Source organism: Callospermophilus lateralis, chromosome 7 (assembly GCF_048772815.1).
Source record: "Callospermophilus lateralis isolate mCalLat2 chromosome 7, mCalLat2.hap1, whole genome shotgun sequence".
Taxonomy (NCBI): Eukaryota; Metazoa; Chordata; class Mammalia; order Rodentia; family Sciuridae; genus Callospermophilus; species Callospermophilus lateralis.
The window spans coordinates 9646621-9655708 of NC_135311.1; the positions used below are offsets into that span (position 1 = coordinate 9646621).

General features: G+C 39.5%; 1 pseudogene; it reads right to left on the bottom strand.

Annotated features, from left to right (window-relative positions):
• Positions 1-4875: 4875 nt before the first annotated feature.
• Positions 4876-6256, bottom strand: LOC143403759 (DNA (cytosine-5)-methyltransferase 3B pseudogene; annotated as a pseudogene).
• Positions 6257-9088: the final 2832 nt, after the last annotated feature.

Genomic DNA, 9088 nt, shown 5'->3' on the forward strand with positions numbered 1-9088 from the left:
ATTTCTGTCACCTCTAGCTATAATTGTATAGACTTCAGTGTTTTCAAGATTTTTTCTTATTGGTGTTATTGAGGTTGAATTCTCATAAGAGTGTCCATCAAAAAATAAGTTAAGTAGTGACATTTACAATGTTGTGGTTTAATTACCAAAATTACCTTCTATTAAACATTTTAATTACTGAAAATAAATTATGTAATCTGTTAATCAACCATTCACTTACATGCCTTACAAGCCCCTGGCAACCAACTCTCTTCTTTTTAACTCTATGATTTCCAGTTTTGGATATATAATATAAATGTAGTTATAGCACAGGTAAAATTTTATGTCTGATTTTGTTTACTTTTCATAATATTTTTGAGATTTTGTCTACATGGTTGCCTGTTTCAGTACTTCATTTTTATGGCAGAGTAATATTTATACATTTATATAAATGCTATATAGAGATATATATTTGTTTATATGAATATATCTATATGTACACGTGCTTACTCAGACATGGATACATATAAATTACATAGATACATTTGTTTATCATTCTTGAAGGAAATTTGGATTTTCACATATTTCCTGGTGGAAATGGCGATGCCACTGATATTCATGTTCAAGTGTTTGAATATCTGTTTTTAGTTAATTTGGGAATATAGCTAGGAATAAAATTGGTAGGTCATGTGGTAATTCTATGTTTAAAATTTTAGCAATCATCAAATTTATTTCTATACCTACTATACCATTTTATTATTTTAACAGAAGTGCATGTGGCTTCCCATTTTTTCACAAGGTGCCCAACACTTCTATTTTTAAAATAATGAAGGTATTCTCTTGTTCATGAAGTACTCGTTCATGTTATTTGTTGGATTTCTGTTGTTCAGGTGTTGTTGTAGTAGTTTTGGTGTACGGAAGTGAACCTTAAGGTGGTCCACCAATGAGATACATCTCCTATCTGTTTTGTTCACAAAGTCTCACTAAATTACCCATGGTTCCCCAAAACTTGCAATACTCTTGCAGACTCCTGAGTAGTTTTAATATGAGCATGAACATATTAATAGACAAAAAAGTATCAATATTCCTCTAATAGAATTTCATTGAAAGAAATATCATGAACTGTCATGCAGAAAGACAAAAACATAGACCCAATATAAATGTCTAAGATACAAAGTACATAAAAATTATAGAAATTTATGATATGCAAATGGTGTCAGATATAATGAAAATTAATGCAAATGTTGAAAAACTGATCCAGATACAGAAAAAATATCCACAAGCTATTTGCTAGCTATTTAGATAACTTTGTTCTAATAGAAAATTTTAATCCTATATTATTGATTTTTATAAGAGGTAAAATGTTCTGAAATAGAGAATATTATTTTAATAAGAGTGACAAAGTTGCTTTTAATCAGTTTTGTCAGAAGCTGACCTTTTTTCTCCATTTAATTTGCATAGATTTATTATTTGTGTGTCAGCATTGATCAGCACCAAAGGACTGAGCATACCATAACCATTGATCAGAAGCCTTTGAAGACATGTCAGGATGAGATAAATTGTCCACACTATGCCTATTAATAGTGAAATGATGGAGTCCAAACAATACTGTATGTCAATGCAGTGATGAGCAGCAGAAGGGTGTGAGTGGTTATTTTTTCTGGGGAGCTTCATGGAGAAAATCTGGAGCTTTGAAAAAACATGATTGTTGTTTGTTTATGTCTATGAAAGAGAATTATTATGTATCTGCTTGAAAGAACCATGCGGTCTCAAAACTAATGATCACTGAATGCCATCAGTGCAAGAAACAGGCTCCTGTACTTGTAGCTCATGAGCAGAAAGGAACAGTGGTCAGTGAGAAAGAGAAGACCAGGCTAGATTTTATTTGGTGTTTGAATATCTGTTTTCAGTTGATTTGGAAATATAGCTAGAAATGAAATTGGTAAGTCATGTGGTAATTCTATGTTTAAAAATTTTAGCAATCATCAAATTCTTTTCTATACCTATTATACCACTTATTTTCTTAACAGAAGTGTGTGTGGGTTCCAATTGTTTCATTGGTATAGGTGGACATGGTGAGGATCAATAAGAAAACAATTAGCCACAGGATGGTCTTTGTGGTTTTCAATTTGAAGCAGGCCAACTAGGAGCCACTGAGGCTGATGGTGATGGCCTAAAGCACACCCGGCATATGAATGGTGCATGTGGAGAGTCCCCTCATGACCTTGGCCAGGAAGACAAGCACTTTGCATTTGAACCCACATGAACAGTTCTACACTTCAAAAAAGTCTGTTGATACCAAAAGTCCCATGGTCAGGAGCATGAGGATGTGTGTTAGAGCCATGTGGCTGATGCGGAGGTTGGTAAGCCTGGGCTTGGGGCCCACAAAGACAGTAGCAATGTAAAGGCAAAGCAGAAATGTGTCTGCTGAGATTCCAATGCCAGCTTGAGGATAGAAGGTATTTCTTATGGAAATAAAACTGAAATATTTGTTCATTTTTATGGGGGATTATTGGAAGAAAAACAGGAGCATTTGATCACAACAGGATGTTTATTGACATGCTTTCAGTCAATCTATTACCCTCCATAATCTCTACAATTATCATTTTCCAAAACAACAGAAAAATTTGAATATAAAGCAGGGTCTTATTCTTGATCTTAATTTCAAGTCAAGTGCTGGTGTGGGCCTCTTTCTTTGCTGTCCTACCACAAAGAAAGCCCTTGTTGCATCCCAAAAAGTGAAAGAAAAAAAAGTAAATAAAAAGTAAGTAAAAATGAATTTTAACTTAAGCATCCCTCATTCTTCAGAAGAATATTTTTGTTTACTTTTGTTTTCATCATGAAATTGCTCAGGTCTTACCCTGGTCTTTGAGCCTGTATATAATATGTTTTCCTTTGTATCATAAGTTATATTATTTAATGGTCAGTGTTGGATTTTTAATCTTCCCCACGGACTTCTTAAAATTAAAAATGGTGTCTTATTTGGCTTGGATCTATAGCACCTGAAATACTTCTGCATATGTTAAAATTATTTACCACAAACTGTGGATTTCATATTTGGATAAGCAGAAATAGGAATATTAGGCTGGGGTGGTAGCTCAGTGGTAAAGTGCTTGCCTAGAAGTGTGAGGCACTGGGCTCAATCCTCAGAAGTACATAAAAATAAAATAAAGGTATTGTGTCCATCTACAACTAAAATAGTTTTTAAAAAAGATATAGGAATCTTCTAGGGAAATAATCCAAACATGCCCCTTTCCAAGTTTTTTTTTTTTTTATTTAAGAGCTGGATTGTAAGAGTATACATTTATTGTTCCTCCATCCACATGACCTTCATTTAAATCAGATCCTATCAAATTCAGAACCTATCAAATTCAACCTGGCACATTGCAATTAGAATATCCATCACCAATGAAAAAAAAAAAGAACTGTCTCCCATAAACAAGTTTAAAAAAAATGGAAAATTTGTGTTTGTATGATACTGAGATATTTGTTATATGACATTTTTTTATAGAGAAATACTGATTTTAATTAAACAGAATAAGGCAAACTCTAGGCATCCCTCATCTTTCAGCCTAAAAATTAGCAAAAACAGTTGAAAAGAAGGCACGGTTTTTCCCCATACTTGTTATGTGGCTCCAGTTACCAAAAAAAAAAAAAAAAAATTAATGCAAATGTTAAACATAAAAATAGAAGTCTTGAGAGTATTTTTAAAAAGTGTATAAAAAGCCAACGTTGTCAAGATTGTTCCTGATTCTAAAATAGCACCAGGTAAGAGGAGTAAAAGGTATTAAAAACCACTACAACAGCATTTCTGAAATGCAGCTTGTCCGACCTCTCTTTCCCCTTAAAAATATGACGTTATCATGGAATAAAAAAGGATTTTAAAATCTCTGAAGGATGCAGCTTTTATTGCAGCTTTCCCCTGCCATCTCTTAGATGAGGGGCAAGTGTGAGAAATGCTTCTGTCCCTGAATGTCCAGAAAGGATGAGGAATGTGAGCATCCAGATTCTCATCTGGGGACCTGTGCCTGTCGGTGCACGATGAGGGGGGTCTTACCTAGCTCAGCCCCCTCCTTCATGCCCCGCACACAGGAAAGAGGGAGATGACTGAGAAGCCAACTTCTCCTACATAATATATGGCAGCTTATATACAATTCCAGCCCACCCCTTCCTGAGTGCCCCAGAGGCTTCTATTGCAGATTCCAGGAGGGATTTAGCTAAGGGGGGCTCCTGCCCTTGGGTTTATGGGGGGGGGGAATTTGCCCTGAATGAGATGATGATGATGATGTCATCCCTGCTGAATCACCATCATGGTGAGAAATACTCTAATGGCTAATGGCCTTGGACTGAGACAAAGGGAATGTGGTATCACAAAGAGGTATCACTTCCTCTTCTGGTAGCCCTAGGGGAAAAACATTCATGCTGGGCCTTTAAAATGTCCCTCACCATCTACAACTGCACACAGAGCTGTAGACACTTTTAAAAAGTCTTGCAATAACAGTTTTGGGTAATTTGGCATTCAAACCTGAGTATATGAGGGCAGTGGGTTTGTGGCTTTGGTATCTTAGCCATTGTTTCTCTGAGTGGTAAACCCAAGAGGGAGGGAAAAAGCCATTTTACTATCTACTTCAAGTTTTAGAAGAAAAAAATGAGCACCGTGTTTGGCTGCTCAGAGCAGCCAGGTCGGAATTGTGCACAAGGGGGTGGCACCTTGGCCACGCCCTGCAGGAGAGGATCAGGTGGCTCTGCTCCCAGTGAGCAGGAGGACTAAGGTATGAGGGGAGACCCAACACAGCTCAGCTGATGGCAGACTTGGGATGCCTTTAGGGATCAGGGTGCCTTCTGGTTCCTGGCTCTGTCCCAGGAACCCTGGTGCCCCAGCAGGCCTGGGTAGAACTATTCACATGCAAAGTAGTCCTTCAGGGGGGCGAAGAGGTGTCGGATGACTGGCACACTCCAGGACCGCCCAAGCAGCTTCTGGCGGGCACCACGGCCCATGTTGGACACATCCGTGTAGTGCACAGGAAAACCGAAGATCCTTTCGAGCTCAGTGCACCACAAAACATCTTCTTTGCCATTCATGACAACAGGGAAAAGTTGGTTTTTCCCCTGTTTGATGGAGTTGGACTTGGTGGTTATTGTCTGCACTTTAACTTTGCAGTCCTACTGAATTCCAAGCAGTCCTGCAGCTCGAGCTTATCATTCTTTGATGCTATCACAGGCCTGTTCATCCCAGGTAGGTTTCCCCAGAAGTATCTAGCCCTGTGAGCAGCAGAAACTTTGATAGCATCAATCATCACTGGGTTGCACTCCAGGAACCGTGAGATGTCCCTCTTGTCGTCGACCTTCATGGCTACAACATTCTCAAACATCCAGAAGAAAGGCCGGTCATCCCCTTCTTTGGGGCGTGAGTAATTGAGCAGGTGGTAGAATTCGAAGAAGAGTCGGCCAGTGCCCTCATACAGGCCTTTCCGGGCAGGATTCACATTTGATAGGTCATTGCATGGGCTTCCACCGATCACCAAATCAAATGGACCCCGCTCTTCGATATTTTTCTTGGTGATGTTCCTGACGTCATTCACATATTTGACGTTGCCCTCGTGCTTCACGGTTCCAACGGCCATGGATTCTTCGCACACCTGGGAGGTCTCCTGCTGGCTCTCAGCTAGGCTGGCACAGGGGGTACTGCTGCTCTGTGGTGTCACATCGTCCTCCGTGAGGTCGATGGTGAGGTAAGGAGTGGACGGGGATGGCCACGGCGTACCTGGCGAGGCTGCTGACCGCCGCCTTAGGGACCTGGTAGTGGGGAACTCCACGGGAGACTCGTCCACGTGACCGCGGCCCTGGCGGCCCTGGGTGGGACGTGGGAAGGACTTGTACCTCTCCGGACTGGGGGCACTGTCGTTGCTATTTCGGGTCCGGACTGCTGGGCTTGCAGAGCGGGTCCTGGTTTCCCGGAAGAGTCTTGGCATCACAGGAGCCTCAGAGCTGTCCCCATCTTCTCCTTCACCATCTGCTTCCCCTGTCAGATCCCGAGTGGAGCTGATGAGGCTGGAGACCTCCGTCTTGGACAGGCGGGAGCTGGATCTGCGGCCTCTGATCTCTGGTGAGCGAACAGCCTCCAGGATGGGGGGCGAAGGGGCGTCCTTGGAGTCTGAGGACTGGTCACTGCTGGCCCCGTTGGTGAGAATGACGGAGTCCTCCCTTCCGCTGGCGCCCTCTCCTTCACTGAGTGTCTGGTGTCCCCCTTCATCGTTTCCTGCCGCGCGGCTGGCTCGGGCGCGGCTCGGTGGTCGCTCGGCGGGTCGGGACCGGCTGGCGGGAGGCGGCGGGCGGCCGCGCAGGGCGCTGGGCTAGCGAATCTCCGGCGCCGATCGCTGAGCTCCGTTTACATGGGCCACTGAACCCCCGCTCGCCCGCCTGCCAGTGGGCCGGGCCGTCGTCGGGGGGCGCCCGGGGCGTCCACGCGGGCCGAGGCGGCGGAGCTGGGGGCGGCTGCTGCGAGGGAGCGGCGCGGGCCGGGCCGGGCAGCGGCGGAGGGTGGGCAGGGGGCGGCGCCGACTCCCCTTGTAGCCTCGGCCCAGCCCTCGCCTGGTCCCCACCCGGGGCCGCCCCGCCGCAGCCACTCAGAGCCCGGCCGCCGCCTGTATGACATTCCTTATGTGACTCTTTTTACATCGTATTCATTGAGGCACTGAGACACCCAAGGTATTGTTTCTTCCTTATAAAATCTGCCCGTGTTTTCACACTTAGACTCATTCTCCCACCGACGGCGGTATTTAGATAGTTGCAAACCAGTGTGCAAAATATCTCCACTCTTATGATCTAGTTACCATTTTCTTTTTAATCTGAACCAAACAAATTCCTGAAGGTTTTGGTTTATGTACCTTCATGAATAGGTAAATGTGACTGGATTGAAACTGCACTTGGAAAATATTTTTTTTGAAAAAAAATTAACTTAGAACACCATCAGTTAATATTTGGATGAAAAATAGAAGAGAAAATAGTTCTCGTGGAAAAAGAAAATACAGTTTCTCTAGGTTATTGTAAATTGCTCTTCTTTACTGCAGAAAATTCATTAAAATTATAGTAAATCAATTTTGGTTCTAGAAGCATTTATATATTTAAAATAAGCAAGGGGCTCGAGTTATCTTTCAGTGATAGCATGCTTCCCTAAGACTTGTGACCCTCTGGGTTCAATCCTTGGCACAATATTAAAAAAATAAATAAAGTTATTAAAAAATAAAATAAGCATTTTTTATTTTTGACTACCTTATACATGACAGGAGGATGCACTTTGGTATGATTATACAAGCATGGAATAGAATATATCTCATTCTCACTGGGACCCCACTTTTGTTAATTTATTTGATTATGTTCTTCACTGTGGTAGATTCATATATGTACCTAGTAAAGTTATGTTCAGTTAATTCTGCTTATTGAAAATTATCAGAATTTTATGAATATTTACATGATTGTACATTAGTAAAGAATAACTCTAAAGCTCATAAAACAGCTGGTAGAAGAAAAGAATTCTAGAAAATTTTAGGTATCAAAGAAAAAAAGTTTTGTAATAGAGGGGGAAGTTAGCAATATCCATTTAAATGAGCCTGTGGTTGTCTGTGATAATAGCACTCTGTCATGTCATAAAAAGTAGCATGTTTTTATTTGATCACAAATTTAAATTTATTCTAGTGTTTTACTATGTATTAATATATTTGGTATTTTTAAAATTACAAAATTCAATGTATTTACATAAAAGCAAACACTAGTATTGGAAAATTCTGTTGTCAAATTCTATGTTCTTTCTCAAGGATTGTGTCTTCATAAGGAAAAACACTAAAGCTACAAGATCAACTAAAATATTGGCATTCCAGATCCATATTAGATATAAATAAACAATGTTTTCTGATATATGAAATCCTAAACTGTAACCAGAATTTTGGGTTGTGTATTCTAATATCATCAGTATGCCAAACCATGAAAAAATAGTATATTTTATTTTATTACAAACTTAAGTTTATTATACTATTTTGCTGTCTCCCTGCATCACTGAGATATTTTAAAAATTTAAATTCACCTCCATTGAATATCTAAGATGTAGTAAAGAGCAAGATAAAGTAATTCTGATATAGTGTACCAAGAACCATTTTAAAGAATGCAATGTCTCTTATTTCATGTGTTTTAGCAGATGAGTCTCCAAGCTTAGGAATTTCCAAAAGTGATTTTTAAATATCTCTAGTTCTAAAAAGTAATGTAAAGCTAGAAAATACTGACCTTTTAAATTATTACACCTTATGAATCTTTATTCTGGAAAAACCATTCATGTAAGACAATAACATTTGTGATATTATAAATTATAATTATAATATAAATTTAAAATAATATAATCAGAATTCACATAAATCGTTGTACTATGGAAGTTTAGAGAAGTCCTGTAGCACATTAGGAATAAATATCTGTTTCTTGGTTATGAAGCAGTAAAAGTCAGATGTCAAAATGCATTCCTCCAATGCCTCCTTAGAGTCTCCACTGCTTCTCTTCCACTCAGATTTGGAACTGAGATTTTCAAGATGAGGTTATATGGACAGAGAGCTTTAGCTCATCTCTCAGTAGACTGGTGATTTTGGTGTTGTATATGAAGCCTGTCTTGCTCAGAGGGCATTCCTAAAGGAAAGGATAATAACTTCTTCCATTCTCAAAAAATGGTAAACATGCAGCATCTAGATAAAAACTTTTTGTGTTTCTAGCGCTCCTTTTCTTTTTTTCTCATAACTTTATTAAAATTGAAGTAAAATAAAATGCACAAATTTGAAGTATGCAATTTGATCAGTTTCAACGTGTATGTAACCAATATAATTAGTATAAAAAGCATTCCCATTACTTTAAAAAAATTGAAATCATGAGGACTGAGTTTTCTGTGTGATTTATTACATTAGAAATCAATCATCATAAGATACATAAAACCCCACCCCCACATGTCAGTTATTTTAAAATGTATAAAATAAGAAATAATACAGCTAAAATTTGATAAACAAATCTAATCAAGAAAAAAGCAAGAACCCCAAAATTAATATCAATGGAAGAGAGCTATATAAATAATCCCATG